The following is a 21,836-nucleotide window of genomic DNA, read 5'->3' as shown; positions in this document are numbered from 1 at the left end:
TCTGATTTTTCCAACCGAAATATCTAAATCACAAGGCTTATACTGTGCCCCTAGTGAGTACTATAAATAAATAATACTGAAATTGATATACACGTTTTAGACACAGAAGTATATCCAAATGGATCCCGAATTGCTTGATTGAAAATAAAGGTATTTTGTGAGTCAAGAAGTCCTACAGTTTTGCTTTGACTCTGTATTGGCTGACTAGTGCAATGTGTCTCCAGAATCATATTGCATCTCATGATTCTTAATACCGCATTTTCCAGAAAAATTTCAGCACTCCACCAGATCAACAGTTTCAATAACCACATTAACCAGATCACACGCCAACATTAGCAGACCGTGTTACATAAACCCCACTCGAAGGAAGGTCTTCTGGGAAATGAACGAGGCAAATTGTACTGTAGCTGGCAGAACCAAAGGACGTAATCTGGAAATTTAGCACTCATAATTCATCAAATTACGAAGGCTATTTCTTTTGAACTTCTGATCAATCGCGAAATTAGAGCCACATTGAAAATCTGATGAGGGTTGGCGCAGATGAGTTGAACAGTATCTCTAATAAGCCTATCAGTCGCGTCACGTCACACTTTTCAGTCCTGAGAGCACAGTGAGACGTAAAAATGGTTGCAACAGAAGTCTCCCGCTAAGTATGCTGTGCCTGCTGAGGGATTCCATCTGATTTCACGCAGCCCACATTACGTAACTGTCATGGGTTTCCTTCTTCAGGACAATCCTCGGCAGCACTTCGCAGGGGCAATGAAGACGCTCCTGCAGCGTTTTCGATGAGAGGTGTTTGATCGCCCATCACACAGCCCGGACTTGGCCCCTTCTGATTTTCACCTGTTCGCTCACAAGGACCGCTGGCTATGGCCACAATATTTTGCCACAGACAACGAGCTGCAGACCAGCACAGGGAATTGACGGAAGTCACAGGGGATTGGACAGTCAGAGGGTACTGGAAAGTTGGTACCACGCTACGACAAATGTATAAGTTGAAGAGGCGACTATGTGGAGAATTTGCACGAGGCGTAGCTAAATGTTGCAAATAAACCGTTTCGAACTAATACAGCCCTCGTATATGAATCGAGGCAATTGGTCTGATTCCCACAACAACTTTAATAAAAGCTGTATTTGTTGCATTTCGATGACAAGCACGGTTTGAGTAAAACGAATACTAGTTCACTATAGGACAGATGTCAGAAGTATGAAGTCGTGTTGAAATAATCTATCGCCTCAAAATTATATTTAGCTGATCAAATTCTACTGTAGTCTGTTTCCTTAAAATTACTTTCCCGTGAAATCTCTTTTACTCTAGATATGTTACTCTCTTGTTTTTGTACACGGTTCATCTTAAGTAAGGTGATTCTGATGATTTCTTAAATTTGTGAGAGAGCTATCGCATTGACGAACAGATAACGACAGTTGATAAAGCTATAAACCGTGCCAAACATTCTTATGGGAAGACAGTGGATTTAGCTGATCATAGTAAATGTTCGTCTTTTCCTGGGAGCTGGACAGCAACGCCACTTCGTTTTAGACTGATAGTCTGATGAGGCACTCGTGCTGCCAAAACTCGAATCATATGTCTATTGTCTACTACACCATCTTCTCATTAAATGCTACTAAATCAATATAACAGGATTTGCGAGAATGGCGTTTGTAATCCCCGTTAGGCCGTCCTGATTTCGGTTTCTCGTGGTTTCCCTAAATCGCTTAAGGTGAATGGGGGCGTGGTTCCTTTGGAAAGGTATGGCCAATTTCTTGCCTCTTCCTGCTTCTCTCCGAGCTTGGGCTACATTTCTGATGACGTGATCTTCGACGAGACATTAAACCGCAAGTTCCTTTCCTTTCTTTAACAAATCGGTCGTCCCTGTATTATAGTGACTACATGTTGTTTGTAGAGCAGCACTTTATTCCAGTTACGAACAATGATAAACTGTTGACATACTGATTAAAACAAACAAGAGAAAAACTATAAAATAAAAGAAAAAAAAGTTATGTGGTATTTGGTGGAAGACTCGAGAGGGATTGTTGAACTGTCTCAGTAGAAACGATTTCTCACTCACATTGGAAAATTTCTTCACGGTGTGTATGTGTTGTGTCTCTAGCGGACCTACGCAGAAGTCTGTGAAGAGCTCGCTGAAGTGTGGTGTGTCTGACGTCGAAGGGGAACGGCGCCAACACATTGCACTTCGATAGCACCAGCGGCGTCTCCGCGCTAAACGTCTCCATCCGACTGACGGATAAACTTCAGTTGTATAAAATGACGTTACTTCATGAGACACTGATCAGAGGTCCGGAATTTAATCCACGATATTGAAGAACAGTGTGGCACTCAGAAATCATTCTTTCTCGCTTCTGTTCAGTAGAATTTGAACCGGTTTCAACAGGCCAAAGTAGCAGTGCAAAACATCTACTCCGGCTACGAAGACAGTTATATAGACAGTAAATAAAGTAAGTATACATAGTATAAAAATCACGTCCCTTATATTCTATACTTAGATTATGTACAACCTGAACAGAAATCAGAAACCAATTGTATCAGTCGAGGGCATGATAGGCAGGCAGTAGTTCAGAAGAGAGCATTGTAGTCCATACTCCAAGTTTTTCAACCTTTATATAGAACTATGTAGAACAAGCAGTAAAGGAATCCAAAGAGAAATTATGAAAAGGAATTAACGTCAATAGAGAAGAAATGAAACACTTTATTTGCAATACTGTCAGAGACGGCAAAAAACTGGGGAGCTTACTTGAGCACTACGGATACAGTCTTAAAACTTGTTGTACGATGAGCATAAACAAAAGCAAAGCAGGGAAAATGGAACGTTATCTAATTAACTAAGAGGATGGTAAGAAAATTCGATTAGGAAATGAGACACTGAAAGTAACGGATGAGGTTTGCTACTTGGACAGTAGAAACCCGCCTAAGGCCGAAGTCGAGGTCATTTGTTTGGAGTGTAACCTTGTAAGGAAGTGAAACGCGGACGGTATACAGTTCAGAGAAGCAGAGAACAGAAGCTTTTTGAGATAAGGTGTTATGAAGAATGATGTTCGTTAGACGACTAGATCGGATAGTCAGTGAAGAGATGGTGAGTCGAATATCTGGAGTAAAAGAAGGGATAGGATTATAGGACACGTCCAGAGTCATCAATGATTGGTATATATGACAATGCAAGGAGGGGGAGCAGGTAATAATACATGTAGAGGGAAATTAACTCTTGCGCAGGATAGACCAGTGTGAAGCGTTGCATTAGAGCAATCTCAGGACTGAAGGCCACAGCAACAGCACTCCTTTTTAGGTGGAATCAAGGGACATGCCTTAAAATTTTAAGAAGAATGATTTCACAGTTTTTATAGCTAGTTTTGATAAGTATATTTGTATATTCACAAGTCTGTTAAGCTAATTCTTTCTTACAGGATATTGGCCTGGCATGTGATCTTTGGGTGGTACCGGATAGACCAAATGTGCGACACTCTTGCATGAATAACGTTGAATCACGGATCCTTCAATAAGTATTACACTGAAAAAAAAGTGAAATATTGGTGCTTCTCCCTGTCTGCATATCTCAGTTTACGGTAATGCGCTGCTTGGACCATTTTCTGTCATCGTCTAAGGCCGAATACATTAAAAGCTTTCACACGATATCAGCGCCTCATAGGCGAATGGTAATCGTTCTCTTGATTAGTCATAGAATGTCATCGCCATGCAGAGGCTGGCATGTCACTGACATAATATCGGGGAATCGTGTGTGTGGAGACAGAGTTTTTAACTGAGCACAAGGGACTGTAGTAATAAAGGTCAGAAGGAATTGCAGAATGGTCTTCCCGTGCTCTGAATGTACGTCATATCAGTCATGAAAAGAAGACTGCGTTTTCGTCGGCAAGCTTTGCGCTCAGTAGTAGCCAGATGAATCCTGTGGTACTTTTATTAATCACCCGAACAGGTGGATACGGAACAGTATTTGATATTTACCTGAGATTTCTCTGATGGAAAGTAGAACAAGAAATTTCCTAAGTTTTCCCAAACTGAAAGAGAGCTCCATAGTACGTACATTGAAAGATAACATCGATGCCTAAACCGATAATCACAACAGCGCTTTTGAAACGCTTTACCACACTTTGGTGTGTCATATATTATTAGAGTCCGTTCAAGTATGTACCAGTTTTCAGGCCCATTAGTGCAAGATGTGAAGATTAACTTCTGTGATAGGTTTGTTAGAATTTGTTAATTGTAGTGAAGGACACATTTATCCAAGTGCCCTGTTTTCTGCTGCACGCATCTGAACCGTGGACTGTAATATATCAATAAATTGTATTTTCGCTGTCTTAAAACTCACAAAAATGATATTATGTTTCATCTGTAATGATCTCATTGTAGAACCTATTTAAGAAAAGTTGATAATATCGTCTGCGAAATATTGGATACGTTAGATGTTTCTTGAATTGCAAACAGATTTAGAACCATTATTATGTCGTAATTTACTCAAAGGGAGACATATGAGAATGATAATAGAGAAACTAGATCGAGAGTTCCTAGAAAATATAACAGAACCTACACGATATTTACACCGTTTCAAATATTTATTGTGGTATCTTTGGGGTGTTATTATGAAGTGATATGAAATGAAACGAGAGCAAAAAACTAGTTGCAGGAATAGCTAATGTTAGACAGATTGTTGGGAGAATTCTGGCGAAGTGTAGCGCTTCCGTTAGGCAAACAGCACGGAAGAACTTCGTGCGATTTATTATGCAGCGCTGCCCCAGTATTTGGGGGCCCGTCAGAAGACGTTGAAGGAACTCAGAATGCGCTACTAGGAGCGTAACAGCTCGGTGAAAGACACACGAAAGTGTATCAGAGGCAACTAGGAAATTTAAATTAGCATCTCTCGAAGAAACGCGACATTGTTCTCGTTGTACCATGTTGCCTAATTTAGAGAATCGGTGCGCGAGGAAGAATTTTTCAATAATTTTTCTGGTTGTGTCGTATGTCAGGATCATGACATAAGAGAAATTACGGTATTTAATGATTCTATCATATGTTGGGATCGTGATACAAGAGAGACTGGCGCACTTGCCGAGGCTTGTATACAGTTTCTTTTACCCTCCCTCTTTTCGCGAATGTTATGTGAAGTGGCTAATACTAGTGGAAAGTAGCCTTGACCATGCTCTGTATGGTGTCTTGAGGAATATATACATACCTGTAGAAAACTGTACGGAAGGAAGGAAGATTAGGGTTTAACGCCGCGTTAGACACGGAGCACTAGCTCTGCTCGATGAAGAATGTTGAAGGAAATTGGCTGTGCTGTTCTCAAGAATAATCCTGGCATTCACCATAAGCGGTTTAGGGAAACCACAGGAAACCTAAATCAGGATGAACAACCGTCCTGCCAGGTCCAATGTTTTACCACAGGAGTGCCTCTCTTGGCAAACTATAAAAACGAGGTGGAAACATGATAATGTCTAGTGATTTTGGAAGCACACTGTCGAGACTTCAACCAACTCAGGTACAGTAAACTGTTTCATATTATACCAGTGTTGTTTGGGCAGGGATGATAATACAAATATAGTTTCCCATGAGTTTTGATAAGTTACAGGACGCTCATTTATAATATTCGTGGTTATATATTCTTATTCGCTGGAAAGAAAGCATTTATCAACCTGCAGTTGTGATACGAGACTAGCTAACACGGATCAGCAAACGCACAGTATTTACGTATACCTTGGAGTATGCAACAGTACCTGGGTATATCTTGGTGTATATCTTGTATTGGACAAGTTACGAGAAAAGCCATCAGAGTAAGTGCTGCTACGTGGAACAGTTCTCCGAGAAATAAATACGGGTCGGCTATTGTAGAGCGCGAAGTATGGCTCGCTGTCTACCGGTTATTTCAGACCAGAGTATCATTTTATTGTACATATTCTAGAGGTCTTTAAGTTAATTTTATGGCAAGGCACAAAACTATTCTCACAACCTTAGAACATGATGGCAGATTCAATGAAGCTGCACAAATATTGAGACATATCTTCATAAGGCTTTAAATGCCCAGAAAACTTCACAAAACGAGAAAACTAGAGTCTTATGAGTACAATATGATGATGCTGCTGCTAATGCAAGCCTTTCTCTTGCTCATTTGACTCTGTAGTTTCTCCTTTTCAGTAGCTACTCTACGCGATCCACTTAGTGGGTATCATCTCTCGCTGATATGCTCTCTCGAGAAAGCTCTGCTACTCTTCTGGCGTGCAAGTTATAACTGTTGCAAAGGTACACACTTCTTCAAAATGAAGAAACTACAGGTGCAAACGAAACGAAGGGTGCAAGGAATAACAGAGTCTGGCTTCCAGATGATTTCGACGTCTCTTCGACAAGAATAGACACGGGAATGGGCTGTGGTCTTATTTTCACGCTGAACGGCTTATGAAAACTGTATAAACGTGAACTCCTGAGACCTGGGGGGAATTTCAGCCCCGAAGAGAAGGCAACCAAATTTCGGTCGGAGATGTAGTGTTCCTTCTCGGGCCCATCTACTAACAATGGCTCATCGCAAGCTCGAGGAGCGATAGTTAGTTCTACATCTACATCTACATCTACATGACTACTCTGCAATTCACATTTAAGTGCTTGGCAGAGGGTTCATCGAACCACAATCATACTATCTCTCTACTATTCCACTCCTGAACCGCGAGCGGGAAAAACGAACACCTAAACCTTTCTGTTCGAGCTCTGATTTCTCTTATTTTATTTTGATGATCATTCCTACCTATGTAGGTTGGGCTCAACAAAATATTTTCGCATTCGGAAGAGAAAGTTGGTGACTGAAATTTCGTAAAAAGGTCTCGCCGCGACGAAAAACGTCTGTGCTGTAATGACTTCCATCCCAACTCGTGTATCATATCTGCCACACTCTCTCCCCTATAACGCGATAATACAAAACGAGCTGCCCTTTTTTGCACCCTTTCGATGTCCTCCGTCAATCCCACCTGGTAAGGATCCCACACCGCGCAGCAATATTCTAACAGAGGACGAACGAGTGTAGTGTAAGCTGTTCCGTTCAAGGTCTGTCAAGTCGGCGCAGCTGAGTGAAAACAGCAGTTATTTCAGTGTCTTAGTATCCTGAAGATGTGGCTCCTGTTGTCAATAGGTCCATCCTGGTCTGTACGATTCTCTACATTATTCAATACGCAAATATTTTCGACCAAACAATGAAAAAAAGAGTTGAAGAGTTTTAAATTTACCGAAACATGTTTTGGATGGATAACATTGGAAAAATGAAAGGTGCCAAGCTGCCCGCGAGACGAAAAACTTTTAGTTTGCGTGGAGTGATGGAACGTATCCTTCCAGTGAGATCTCACTGCAATAAAGATGACTATTGGAGGGAAAAGAAAAGTAAGAAATGGGTAAGACGTTGTGGGGAGAGGGGGTTAAACCATCCCTCTTCCAGCTGTCCTAATCTACGTTTTTTGTAAGTTTCACGGGAACAGCTGGAGGAAATTGCTTGAGGATCACCACCGCTGGCGCCTGACGTGTCTCTGTCCAACTTAACTTGTGCCTTAGCTCGAATGAGCCCCTTCTCAATGAGACGCTAAATTCTACTACTGCATTCTTCCCTCCCTTTGAGCATATAGTGTAAAAACTGTAGAAGTACCTAGAAACGTAAATATAACAAATTACGACGAAAGATCTAAGAAGTTATGGATAGGTATGGTGTAACACCAAACCCTACCCATAGCCAGAAAAAGTTTGTACACATATCGCAAAACGGGACTGGGCTGAAATTTCCAGCAACCACAGCGGAAAACATGTGACGTGGAAACTTGGGGAGAGACGAGAAACACCGGTAGTCCACATAAGTGGTGGCACGGTATCGAGCTAACTGCGGGACGGCAGGAGTAATATGTTTCAATAATGAGAAACAGAATACATGGCCGATGCTTATGTTCGTCCTACTATTATACCTCTGTCGTTTATAATAACTTATCTGTCAGTTTCTCAGCAGTAATATTGGAAAGCGTTGGTGGTCAACAACGTCAATGTTTAACGCCTCTTCTAACACGAGTCTCATCTTTCTCCACATCGAGAAAGGATAAAGACAATTAGGTATGGAGATGATCAAGCAGTATTGGCTGAATGAGAGGCAGAGGCACAGTTTATCAATTTATGATGGAGAGGTTCGTAATTGTGGAAAGAATGATGAGAATCATCAAAGTTGAAGGTCCCGTCAAAATGTCATTCCTAGGAACGACCCCAAAAACAGTTACAGTGTTTTAGAAACTTAGAAAGTTTGGCGGTAGAAAATGGAAGCTATGTGGAGGAAATAAGAAATGGAATGTCTATGAGTAAAACAGCATTTGAAAAGGTGATACGTCTGTTGACAGCAAAAATAGTTCCGATGAAAATAAGGCAGCGAATCATGGACAGTCAAAACGTCAGAGGGACGATATTTGGCAGTCAAAATGACAACACTTTCTGCACGTGGCTTGTTTGATCTCCTTTGGAGAGTATTGTAATTTTGGGTCTGCAACCGTTTTTAAGCGATTCATTATTGTCATAGGGTACTGAGGAGTCACATTGTACATCGTAGTAAGAGCTCAAGAACATCACATGCAATACTTGTGACATGAGCTGCGGCATGCATTGTAGCCAGGGGCTCCTACAAGATAGTGTGTACGGGGGGGGGGGGGGGGGGGAGGGGAGAGTTCCTAGACATGGGGGTATGAAGTACACAGCAAAACGAATGGCGACTTGTAAGTAGCCACAAAAAAGTTCGAGTTCCGACCCAGCTGAAAACGTGTGCAATACTGAAAGAAAAACACCTGACTACACTATATTTCCAATTGAAAGAGTAACAGCCCTCGATCACTATATTTTTAACAAATTAACCTGGTTTCAACACTGTTAGGAGTGTCTTCTTCAGCATTTAAAACAAAGATCTATATTCTATAACATGGTCACAGAATAACGACTAAAAACGTATGATAGGGTATAAGTACGGAAACATCGTAAAAGACTGACAGGGAATGAGTCCGTTTTGCAACCTGCACCACGCAAGTAACGAGCAGCCCTTAGTGGCTCGCCATACAGTTTTCTTTATCTTAAATAGCTTTGTGACTAATGCCATTCTGGCATATTTATTATTTTGTAAATGACATATAAGTACTGTCAGTCATTTACGATGATTCCGTACTTAAACCCTATAATACGTTTTTAGATATTATTCTGTGACCATGTTATAGAATATAGATTATTCTTTGTTTTAAATTCTGAAGAAGACACTCCTAGCAGTGTTGAAACCAGGCTAATTTGTTAAAAATATAGTGACCGAGGGCTGTTTCTCTTTCAATTGTAACTATTCACGGTCTCTGAACGTGCAGTCATGTAAAAAAAAGAAAGAAAAAAAGAATTACACTATATTTCTTCCCTTTCTGGAGTATGGGTACCCTCGAATGTGAGTTACGTGCCATAGGACAATAATGAGTCACTTGAGAATGGTTTCACAGCCTAAATATAAGAACGGTTAAATATAGGAGGTTTTATCATTTAGAGATTTCTGCATGACTGACTTCCAAAATTAGGAAAAACGTGCTGAAAATGGAGCTGGCTGACAGAATAGCGGATGAGGAGTACTTCTGAAATAATGATAATGTCGTGTGGCGAGGGCCTCCCGTCGGGTAGACCGCTCGCCTGGTGCAAGTCTTTAGATTTGACGCCACTTCGACGACTTGCGCGTCGTTGGGCATGAAATGATGATGATTAGGACAACACAACACCCAGTCCCTGAGCGGAGAAAATCCCCGACCCAGCCGGGAATCGAACCCTGGCCATTTGGATTGACAGTCTGTCGTGCTGACCACTCAGCTATCGGGGGCGGACACTTCTAAGAATATTAGAGGATACGAAACTAATGCAATGGTTATAATGAGGAAATCGTCATGGCTGGCATACACGTTGCGAACGAAGAGTCGTTAATGGAAAGATTGCGATGAAAATGGAGGGGAAACAAAAAGACTATTAATTTTAAATAATGCTCTAAAACGACCAAGTTATTGGGAGGTTAAGGAAGAGGCACAGGGCAGACGAAAATGGAGAACATCCAGCCGATACCTGCCATAGTATATGTATACGAAAGAAAAATAAGAGGAAGAAGAAACTAATCTCACCAACTGCGACATGGTCGCGTATACAAACAGTGATCCAATACTGTCAAATTTTTTTTTTATTCCAGTCTTTGATCATAATATGAATTCTTTACACGATGACAGGTTTCAGTCCGTAATGACCATCCTCAGATCTTTTTTACACCATGTCCTAAAGTGATAAGGCCATAATGGCACCGTCAAAACATATAACTATAAGAAACTAATCTTGAAATGAGAGAGAAGTCCGCGTGGCGTAGTGTCTCTGGACCCAAAGTCAATGGCGCGTCCGCAGCGGACACATGCTGTCGGCAGCAGTTTGGTTCCTCGCAGTCGGCCTGGAGCCGGATTGTTACGCGGGGCATCGGCGGCGGGGGTGTCTCCAGCGGTTGTGCGTGGGCGGTGGGCGGTGGGCGGCGGGCGGCGGTCGTCACCGTCTCCCTTCCCCGGTTCTCCAGCCGCAGGCGCGGGCGGCCGCCATTTTTGACTCGCGGCCGCGATATATTTCTGTTGGCGCTAACTTTAGCAATCGGCACGGCGTGCCGTCCAGGCTGCGCGTCGGACAGCCAGCGGGCGCCGGAGGCGGCCAACCCAACCCGCGATAGCCGACCTCGGACGGGGAGTCATCGACAGATGTGGAAGCAGTTTGAGGAGTGCCCGCAGGAACCGTGTCGGGACCCCTGCTATTCGCGTCGCGTACCACTGACATGGCAGACAATAATAATCCCTCACCGTTCATGCAGGTGGTGCAGTTATCTATAATGAAGTATTATCTGGACGAATCTGCTCAAAATCCATTCAGATCTTGATAAGATTTCGAAGTTGGAACGGGGACTGCAAATTCAGTGAGTCACCATTCGAATCAGTCAGCCGCCGGCCGAAGTGGCCGTGCGGTTCTAGGCGCTGCAGTATGGAGCCCCGAGACCGCTAAGATCGCAGGTTCGAATCCTGCCTCGGGCATGGATGCGTGTGATCTCCTTAGGTTAGTTAGGTTTAACTAGTTCTAAGTTCTAGGCGACTAATGACCTCCGAAGTTAAGTCGCATAGTGCTCAGAGCCATTTGATTTTTTTGAATCAGTTAGCCCATACAAATACCTCGATCTATCAGTTTGTGGCGATATGAAACGAACTGTGGTCACATAGCCTCATTCGAAGGTGAAGCAGGCGCACAGCTTTACAGGATAAAGCGAAAACGCAGTCCACAAAGGAGATTACTTACAAAAACACTCGTGCGATGCATGTTGGAATTTTGTCCGCTTGTGTGGCACCCATAAGAAACAAATCCAACAGGAGTTATTGGGCTTATACAAAAGAGGGCAGCACGAATGGAGACACTTCAGTTTGACCAGCGGCAGTATGCCCCACGGATAAGCCAAAAACGTGAACTGGCAGACGCTACGTATACCGCGACAACCTTCGTGCACTTCATACATGTGACATCTACATACATACTCCGCAATCCACCATACGGTGCGTGGCGGAGGGTACCTCGTACCACAACTAGCATCTTCTCTCCCTGTTCCACTCCCGAACAGAACGAGGGAAAAATGACTGCCTATATGCCTCTGTACGAGCCCTAATCTCTATTATCTTATCTTTGCGGTCTTTCTGCGAAATGTGAGTTGGTGGCAGTAAAATTGTACTGCAGTCAGCCTCAAATGCTGCTTCTCTAAATTTCCTCAGAAGCGATTCACGAAAAGAACGCCTCCTTTCCTCCAGTGACTCCCACCCGGGTTCCTGAAGCATTTCCGTAACAATCGCGTGATGATCCAACCTACCAGTAACAAACCTAGCAGCCCGCCTCTGAATTGCTTCTATGTCCTCCCTCAGTCCGACCTGATAGGGATCCCAAACACTCGAGCAGTACTCAAGAATAGGTCGCATTAGTGTTTTACAAGCGGTCTCCTTTACAGATGAACCACATCTTCCCAAAATTCTACCAATGAACCTTCCCCACAACTGCCATCACATGCCTGTCCCACTTCATATCGCTCTGCAATGTTACGCCCAAATATTTAATCGACGTGACTGTGTCAAGCGTGACACTACTAATGGAGTATTCAAACATTATGGGATCCTTTTTCCTATTCATCTGCATTAATTTGCATTTATCTATATTTAGAGTTAGCTGCCATTCTTTACACCAATCACTAATCCTGTCCAAGTCATTTTGTATCCTCCTACAGTCACTCAACGACGACACCTTGCCGTACACCACAGCATCATCAGCAAACAGCAGCACATTCCTGTCCACCCTATCCAAAATATCATTTATGTAGATAGAAAACAACAGCGGACCTACCACACTTCCCTGGGGCACTCCAGATGATACCCTCACCTCCGATGAACACTCGTCATAGAGGACAACGTACTGCGGACAAAATGAGAGGTACCTTCTGCCACGTAATTCACAGTGGAGTACAGAGTATGGAAGAAGATGTGGATGTAGATCTTCCGTAATCAACAGCAGACGTTTCGATGATGGAAGCAAGCCAGTTTGTTTCTTTTTTCTTCAGCGAATTTTACCATGATCATTTCCTTTGTGCTGTAACGTATTGTTAGGAACAGTATAATGCTAGTGCTTGAGAATACAAGACCGCTTTTCAGATGTACGTTGCTTTAGAAACGGGTTCGTTAGAGAAGGTGATTTAGCTGTCATCTCTCATCAGGTAATGGTCCAAATGGTTCGTCCCACTTCACTATCGGAGAATATTTTTTTTACAAGCATGAGTAACTAGCGAAAGCAACGCAAGAGTGGACGTATGAGAGGAGGCTGTTCGATTAACGTGATAGTGTTACTATTACAGCTCAAGAGTATGAACCGACAACGGTTAAACGAAATAATGCCAACAGCAGTAAGCAGAATCACGGGTTCCGCTCTTAGGTGGAGCGTGTGTGATATTAAGCAAAGTTGGCGAGGCGCTCTAGCAGAGTGAAGTTCGGAGCCAAGACACGATGTGTATTTATATGCGTTTCTGGAAGAATCTGAAAGAGGGAAAGGCAAAGAGATAGATGCCCCATCACAAGTTTGATATGTCGATTTCTGGCATTTAATGAGCGTAACGGAACCTCCTAACAAAGCACTTGACTTTTTAGCACAGAATCTTGTCTCGTAAAGATTGTAAAAACAGATAATGGCAATGAAGCATACTCATATTACTTCATGAACTACAACTTAACACGTACCGACTACTTTTATGTGGGAACACTTCTAAAGTAAATTTTATGTATTGCTACATCTTTGCAGCTTGAGTAAATGACTTAGAAGTGCAAACTTTTTTAGCTGTGGCTGCGTACGTGGATACTCCTTTCCTTGCGCTTTGATGTCTTTTCTTTTTGTCCTTTCAGTTAGCCATAAATTCTTTAGAAGCGTTTCTAGAATGTTAAAAACTCGTTTGTGGTATATGTCACAGCTTAATATTAACGGTAGGCTGCTGTCTTTTTAACACCAGAGCTTGGAAACAGCAAAGATCGCATCTTGTAACATTTTTATGTTTCCTTTCTATGTGTATCGAAAATAGTTCGTTAAACTGATGAGACATCGGTCTCTCGCAGTGGGTTGCTTCCTTCGAATGCTTCCCTGGAAATTAGTTACGAACAGCAGTAGATCTCAACATAAAAATAGACCCTACTCCCGGTTCTGATCACGATTTTCGGGAGGTTTCCATTGGTTATACAGCAAATGGCGGAATTGGAAATACCTTGCCTAATATTCCCCACTGAGACTCCCTCTGCCCCACTAGCAGCTCGCCTGAAAGGAAAAATAAAAAAAGGACTTTTTCGTTACCAACGCTTTCATTCCTAATAATAAATGAAAAGCACCAGTTTGCTTTTGTTCTACGGAAGATTCTGTTAATATGCTTCCATTCCTATTATTTGGCTAAAGATACAAGTTTATATGCATCATCCCGAGTTATGCCTCCTGTTTCTAAACATTATTGTAGCACTTTCTTCATCGGCACGGTGTAATTTTATAACACTTGTATTCCGATTAAGAAAGATAGGTGAGAAAATTAGTGATGTGCCGCTATGATATCTTCCACGCAGATAGAAGACGGTTCCGCGTGTTGTTGTTATCATCAATAATAATAAAAATTAAGGAATGGCGATGGCTCTCTGCAGGTCGCTTTCTCTCTGCAGTGGACACGGATCTTTGTTCTTTGCTACAAACTGAAACTACAACGAAGCTGGGGTTAGCTAAATGACAACTCGTTATCAACTCGGGAGAGAAAAATCAGTAACGAATGCTGGATATACAGAGAAGCATAGGTTATAGGGAAAGGAGCAACAATGAGTACTGCGTGTTAGTACCTCGTCAAACGCCCTCAAATATGTTTGAGACAGTCAAAGAAGAAGTTGCACACAGACATGACCGTTTCAGATGGTTCAAATGGCTCTAAGCTCTATGGGACTTAACATCTGAGGTCATCAGTCCGCCTAGACTTAGAATTACTTAAACCTAACTAACCTAAGGACATCCCACACATCCATGCCCGAGACAGGATTCGAACCTGCGACCGTAGCAGCAGCGCGGTTCCTGACAGAAGCGCCTAGAACCGCTCGGTCATCGCGGCCGACCTGACCGTTTCAAAGAAAGGCATATACGTATTGGACTTGCAACAGGAAACGGTCAGTTACGAAATCCATCGCAATTCACAGCGTTAAAGAAGTGGAGGGAAGTTAATTGCAAAGGCGTGCTATGTGTGACAAGCCTGTATCTAGAAATACTCGGCTGCCATCATCACTGCTGCCTAAAAGACTGACACGGCGACCAACAGCAAAGCTTATAAGGAAAAACCACAGCCCTCCATCTTTTTTTCACACACATGTTGGCACGACACATCGACACAGAATACACTTATAACGAATCGTAACCGTGGCGAGTCTACAGAACCGATTGTTGCTCACTCGCAGCCCAGAGAGTAAATAGTTTCGTCGGACCATATGACATTCCTAGAAAGAAAACTCCTGTGTGAATTCGGTGCAAAATTAAGACCAAGTGTAGTAAAACTGTATTTACGCAGGACTCTTTTGTTTCAGGCAACTGGGGTTACTATGGTAAGACGGAAAGTTAGATGTTCCGAACATCAGCTCTTTAAACACTCTTGTAATCAGTATCTGGAAAGAAACTAGTATTTCAGTCCTTCCGTTGTGTTTTGCACTAGTCTTCGAGGAACGGTGTGAGGGAAACCGAGCAGTAGAGACGTCCTCAGTGAACACTGCTTTCCACCACTGAAAATTACTTCGAAAAATTTATAGTTGTACAACAGAATGAAATGTTTGCTTGCCATACACGAAACAGAGAATGCATTTTAAAGATTTGGTGCATCATTAAGTAAACTAACACATTTAACGCTTCGTATCGTTTTGAAAATAAGAGAAATGTGAAGGTGAGCCCGAGGCTAATACTATGTGTATCAGGCTATAAGTTGGGAAGAAAACCCCATTTTTCGCAATTCGTACGTCGCTGAAACGATTCGTTGGCTCATTTCTCTAGTAAATGTCATGGTTTTAGCTATATGGTGCCCTGAAATATTTCTTCCGGAATTTTTCAGTCAACAAGAATATCTCAAATGTTAGCATCGTCAGTGGAACGCAGCGATTTTAATACTTTTAGTGATATAAAAATGTCGTGTCCAGCTCGCAGTATATTTTTGTTAACATATGTCTGGTTTCAATGCCTTACAACCACCAGATATGTAATCCTTGGTTGCGAAGAGCATATCAGTATGAACTGCATTATTATAAGCAGCAGACTGAAGTCGTATGCTTCTTATGACGCTGACACGCAGTTTGTAGTAAAGTATTTTACATCTGATGATGGTGTGTAAGCCATTGAAACTGCTCATGTATAAACGAAAATACTTTTCGAGCAAGGCAGAAGAATTTTATGTTATGAACAGTGCCTGATGTCTTGGTGAGCATATTACGACGGTATCAGAGAATCGCTATTTTGGCACTAAGGAGAATAACGTCTATCAGAAGCAAATTTTACAGCATGGATAACTATTAGGATTTGAAGTCATTCAACACTGTGCTATGCGACGCCTTAGCTGAATAGAAGCGACTGCACAGTAGCGTATGAATACCTATCAGCACCCGCTCATGCGTATAATTTGTGCATTTTAACAGCACGATTTAGTTCTCATTCGTGCAGTACTTTCTACGGGCTCGATGATGCACAGCGGATTTACAAGACGTACCTTTACTGCTAACGTTCAGGAAAGCACACAGAGCCATCATAAGATGGCTGATACGGCACAAATACGTTTCCTGATTGACGTCAAATCAATTTTTTAAGGGACGAGACGAAAACATAGATATAGTAGAGGGCTCATTCGCCTTAGTTGCAGGAGAAAACTTTTTTTTTTTTTCAGCGGCGAGGTGCAGAGTTTCAGCCAAGAGTCGGGATTAAACTCTGCACCTCGCCGCTGCATATATATATATATATATATATATATATATATATATATATATATATATATATATATATATATATATGTGTGTGTGTGTGTGTGTGTGTGTGTGTGCAGCGGCGAGGTGCAGAGTTTTAGCCAAGATTTCCTTTCACTCGTCAGTGTGTCGGGATACGATATCAGAAAGAACACTGCTACCTGGAGGTTCTCACGGGATATGTGCGAACAGCTCCAGTCGAGGAACGGAGCCGGTGGTCGGCGGAGTTCTACCGCCGCACAAGGAATATATGTGAAGTGAAATGAATGGATCGATAAAGATGTAAAGCCGGCCGGAATGACCGAGCGGTTCTAGGCGCTTCAGTCCGGAACTACGCGACTGCTGCCGTCACAGGTTCGAATCGTGCCTCGGGCATGGATGTGTGTGATGTCCTTAGGTTAGTTAGGTTTAAGTAGTTCTAAGTCGTAGGGGACTGATGACCTCAGATGTTAAGTCCCATAGTGCTCAGAGCCATTTGAACCATTTTGAAAGACGTAACGCCATTGAACGAGGAGTTGTCAGGTAGCCTAACGATTAAGACGACGGCTCGCAATGAGCAGGAAATATGAGCTCGCGTCCCGCCTCAGAACAAATTTTTTCATTGTCACTAGATATTCGTTAAATCGAGTGTTGAGGTATGTTAGCGGTTCGCAGTGGCACGTTCTCGCGTCCCCACTGACTATGTGGGCGTGCTGGGCAGCGGCACTCACCTGCTCTTGAGGACGGGGGGAGTCGGCCGCAGACAGAGCACGAGTGACCTGCCAGGAGGTGGGTTGGAGCCCGACTGGCGGTGGCGGAGGCGCCGCGCGGCGACGCCAGCTCCTCGCCGGCTCCCCATTGGCCGGCCGAAATACCCGGCGCCGAAACGCGACCGGGGTGTAGGAGGACGCCGCGGCCCCCTGGATCTGGTTTCTCGGCGCGCTGCCCGTTGCACAAGGCGCCGCCCCAGCTGTGGCGAGTGCACCGGCCGCACCTCCGCGCGCGCTGCAACCACATCTACACCGATGCTCTGCAAGTCACATCTAACGAGCTGACTGCACGACCGTGGGGTCGGGGATTTGTCCGCAATTTGGTGTGGTGAAAGAGGACCCTTAACACCACACGTGGTTAAAATATTAGGACGCACTACTAGGAAAATCCCGACAAAAATCGATCCTAATTTTCTTAGGTGTCTTATAAGTGTAAAATGTTAGTACTTTGCTGAGCTGCCGTTTGGTCTACATGGTTAGCGCTCGGACTATCATGGACCCACTGTGGAGTGGGTGTCAGGGATGTCCACCGGTTCCACTGTGGCACAGCATCGACGTCTGGAATTTTGGCGTTTCTTACTCGCCAGACACCGGCTCAGATCGACGTCCCCATGCTTTTGTACCCCGATAAGACTTTCTACCCCTCCGTCAAAACTCACCCTGTGAATTGGTTCTGTGGCCACACGATCCGCTATCTTTTTACTTCTGGCGACAAGTCTACACTAGGATATTGGACTTATCTCAACGAACGACACTGCATCCTGATACGCAACCCACGCTGTAAACCATATTTTTCCAATTTCTTACGGAGCACTTTCGATGACCCACCTAGTAGCTGGAACGTCCAAGCCCTGAGAAGCTGAAAACTGTATAAACCGAACCGAACTGAATAGATCTGCTATCCAGAACCCACGCCTACGCCATGAGAAGACACATTTGGACGGGCTGGCATGCTGTAGGCGGATACACTTCAGGAGCTCCTGTAAGAACTGGTCTTTAACTACAAGTCGCACGACGACTTTAATTAAAAAACGACTTTTCCTTATTTATTCCTCATAATTTGTTCTTAAAGGAAAAAGAAATTTGATTTTGGCTTTGAAAAACTTTTTTTTACTTTTTTTGTTCCAAAAGATTGCTTCTTCGCCAGCAAGACGAAGGAGACTCATTTTTGTTTACTGGAAGGAGAAACAAGTATAAATGGAGTCTTTGTTTTCTTTTGAAAAAAAAAAAGAAAGACTATTACGCCAGACGTCTCGGATTAGTTTCCTCCTCCAGAACTTGTTTCTTTGTTCTTCTGGTGCTTGCAAAATTGCAGCGCAGTGTTACAGGAAATTAGTGAAATTCATTCCCGGGAAGATTGTATAAAAATTCATTCTATAATTCACATCAATTATCGTCACCAATATTCCGAGACATGATTCAATATGCCTGATTTGCCTCAAAATTATCAGAAACTCAAAACATTTTCATAAATGTTAATGGGGCATGTTTTTGTACAGATTTATTGCAAACGCCCTGTCATTGTAAAAAAATCCGCTTTTATATGTTGCGCAAGATGTCGCTAAAATTATTGCTTTGTTTGTTTTTACGATAATTACCTCTGCGGTTTTTGTTTATATTTATTACATGAATAAAAATTGAATGTTTCCCAATCGATTTTATTATTCTGATTAAAAACCCAGTGTTTCTCCTCATATACTTAACAATGAAAAATGGAAAACTCACCGCCATGAATTGTGTCGTTGGACAAAAAGAAAATAATTTTTATTCAATAACGTAACTAATTTGTTAAAGGTAATGCAGGTTTGGGAAACTTTCTGAATAATTGGGGGAATAACAAAAGAAAATGAGTCAAAAGGGAAAAAAAGGTGCCAGAGGAGGAATCGAACCCGAGATCTCTGGCGTAAGAGTCCGAACCCTAAACAACCACGCGCCGGTTGCAACTAGGCCAGAGAGCCGGTCGGCAACAGGTTAACATTTTATACTTATAAGGCATCTAAGAAACTTTGGACCGATTTTCCCGGGATTTTTAGGGTAGTGCGTCCTAATATTTTAACCACATGAGGTGTTAGGGGTCCTCTTTCACCACACAAAATTTCGGACAAATCCCCGACACCACGGTCGTGCCGTCTCCTTGTAAGCGTCTGGCAGAGTATTTATCGAACCACCTTCACAATCTTCTATTATTCCAATCTCGTATAGCGCGCGGAAAGAACGAGCACCTACTGGGTGCTCCATTGATAGTGACCGGGCCAAATATCTCACGAAATAAGCGTCAAACTAAAAAACTACAAAGAACGAAACTCCTCTAGCTTGAAGGGGCATACCAGATGGCGCTATGGTTGGCCCGCTAGATGGCGCTGCCGTAGGTCAAAAGGATATCAACTGAAATTTTTAAAATAGGACTCCCCCCCCCCCTATATTTAATGCATATTCGTGTAGTACGTAAAGAAATATGAATATTTTAGTTGGACCACTTTTTTCACTTTGTGATAGATGGCGCTGTAATAGTCACAGACGTATAAGTACGTGGTATCAAGTCACATTCCGCCAGTGCGGACGGTATTTGCTTCGTGATACATTATCCGTGTTAAAATGGACCGTTTACCAATTGCGGAAAAGATCGATATCGTGTTCATGTACGGCTATTGTGATCAAAATGCCCAACGGGCGTGTGCTATGTAAGCTGCTCGGTACCCTGGGACAATATCATCCAAGTGTCCGGACCGTTCGCCGTTATTTAAGGAAACAGGAAGTGTTCAGCCACATGAGAAACGTCAACCATGACCTGCAACAAATGATGATGCTCATGTAGATGTTTTAGCTGCTGTCGCGCCTAATCCACAGATCAGTAGCAGACAAATTGCGCGAGAATTGGGAATCTCAAAAACGTCGGTGTTGAGAATGCTACATCAACATCGACAGCACCCCGCAGGCCGGTGTGGTCGTACGGTTCTAGGCGCTTCAGTCTGGAACCGCGCGACTGCTACGGTCGCAGGTTCGAATCCTGCCTCGGGCATGCAGATGTGTGATGTCCTTAGGTTAGTTAGGTTTAAGTAAATCTAAGTTCTAGGGGACTGATGACCACAGATGTCAAGTCCCATAGTGCTCAGAGCCATTTGAACCATTTGACTACACCCTTACTATATTTCTATGTACCTCGAATTGCCCGGCGACGACTTTGAACGTAGTGTACAGTTCTGCCACTTGACACAAGAGAAATTACTAGACGATGACAGATTTTTTGCACGCGTGCTATTTAGCGACGAAGCATCATTCACCAACAGCGGTAACGTAAACGGGCATTAATATGCACTATTGGGCAACGGAAAACATACGATGGCTGCGACAAAGGGAACATCAGCGACCTTGGCGGGTTTATGTACGGTGCGGCATTATGGGAGGAAGGATAATTGGCCCCCATTTTATCGATGGCAATCTAAATGTTGCAATGTATATTGGTTTACTACGTAATGTTCTACTGATGTTACTACAAGATGTTTCACTGCATGACAGAATGGCGATGTACTCCTAACGTGATGGATGTCCGGCACATAGCACGCGTGCCGTTGATTCGGTATTAAATAGCATATTTCATGACAGGTAGAATGGTCGTCGAAGCACCATACCATGGTTCGCACGTTCACCGGATCTGACGTCCCCGCATTTCTTTCTGTGGGGAAATTTGAAGGATATTTGCTATCGTCACCACTGACAACCCCTGACAACATACGTTAGCGCATTGTCACTGCATGTGCGAACATTACGGAAGGCAAACTACTGGCTGTTGAGAGGAATGTCGTTACACGTATTACCAAATGCATTGAGGTTGACGATCATCAGTTTGAGCATTTATAGAATTGATGCGGTATTTACAGGTAATCACGCTGTAACAGCATGCGTTCTCAGAAATGTTAAGTTCACAAAGTACATGTATCACATTGGAACAACCGAAATGAAATCTTCAAATGTACCTACGTTCTGTATTTTTATTTAAAAGATCTACCTGTTACCAACTGTTCGTCTAAAATTGTGAGTCAAATGTTTGTGACTATTACAGCGCCATCTATCACAAAGCGAAAAAGTGTTACAACTAAAACATTCATATTTATTTACTTACTTCACGAATATGTAATAAAAATGGGGATTCCTATTTAAAGAAACGCAGTTGATATCCGTTTGATCTATGGCAGCGCCATCTAGCAGGCCAACCATAGCGTCATCAGGTTTCCCCTTCAAGCTAGACAAGTTTCGTTCTTTGTAGTTTTTTCGTTTGACGCTTATTTCGTGAGATATTTGGCCTGGTCACGATCAATGGACCACCCTGTATATCTTTCCGTACGAGCTCTGATTTCCCTTATTTTATCGTGCTGATCGTTTCTTTTTATCCAGGTCGCCGTCAACAAAATATTTTCTCATTCGGAGGAAAAAGCTGGTGATTGGAATTTCGTGAGGAGATTCCGCCACAACGAAAAACGCCTTTCTTTTAATGATGCGCAT

General features: G+C 42.9%; 1 protein-coding gene across 12 annotated transcripts in view; it reads right to left on the bottom strand.

Moving 5' to 3' along the window:
* Positions 1-17,437, bottom strand: part of LOC126353827 (troponin I) — a 69,267-nt gene extending 51,830 nt beyond the window's left edge. For 9 of the 12 annotated variants that reach the window (XM_050002948.1, XM_050002950.1, XM_050002951.1 and 6 more), the window contains exon 1: positions 17,298-17,404. The gene's annotated coding sequence lies outside the window, so the exon portion shown is untranslated. Of the gene's footprint in view, positions 1-17,297 lie in introns of all 12 variants that reach the window. The other 3 variants (XM_050002952.1, XM_050002958.1, XM_050002954.1) reach the window with 3 other exon arrangements.
* Between the last annotated feature and the right edge of the window lie 4,399 nt (positions 17,438-21,836).

The sequence above is a fragment of the Schistocerca gregaria genome, chromosome 3, assembly GCF_023897955.1.
Source record: "Schistocerca gregaria isolate iqSchGreg1 chromosome 3, iqSchGreg1.2, whole genome shotgun sequence".
Classification (NCBI taxonomy): Eukaryota; Metazoa; Arthropoda; class Insecta; order Orthoptera; family Acrididae; genus Schistocerca; species Schistocerca gregaria.
This window is presented reverse-complemented; position numbering and strand designations above follow the sequence as displayed.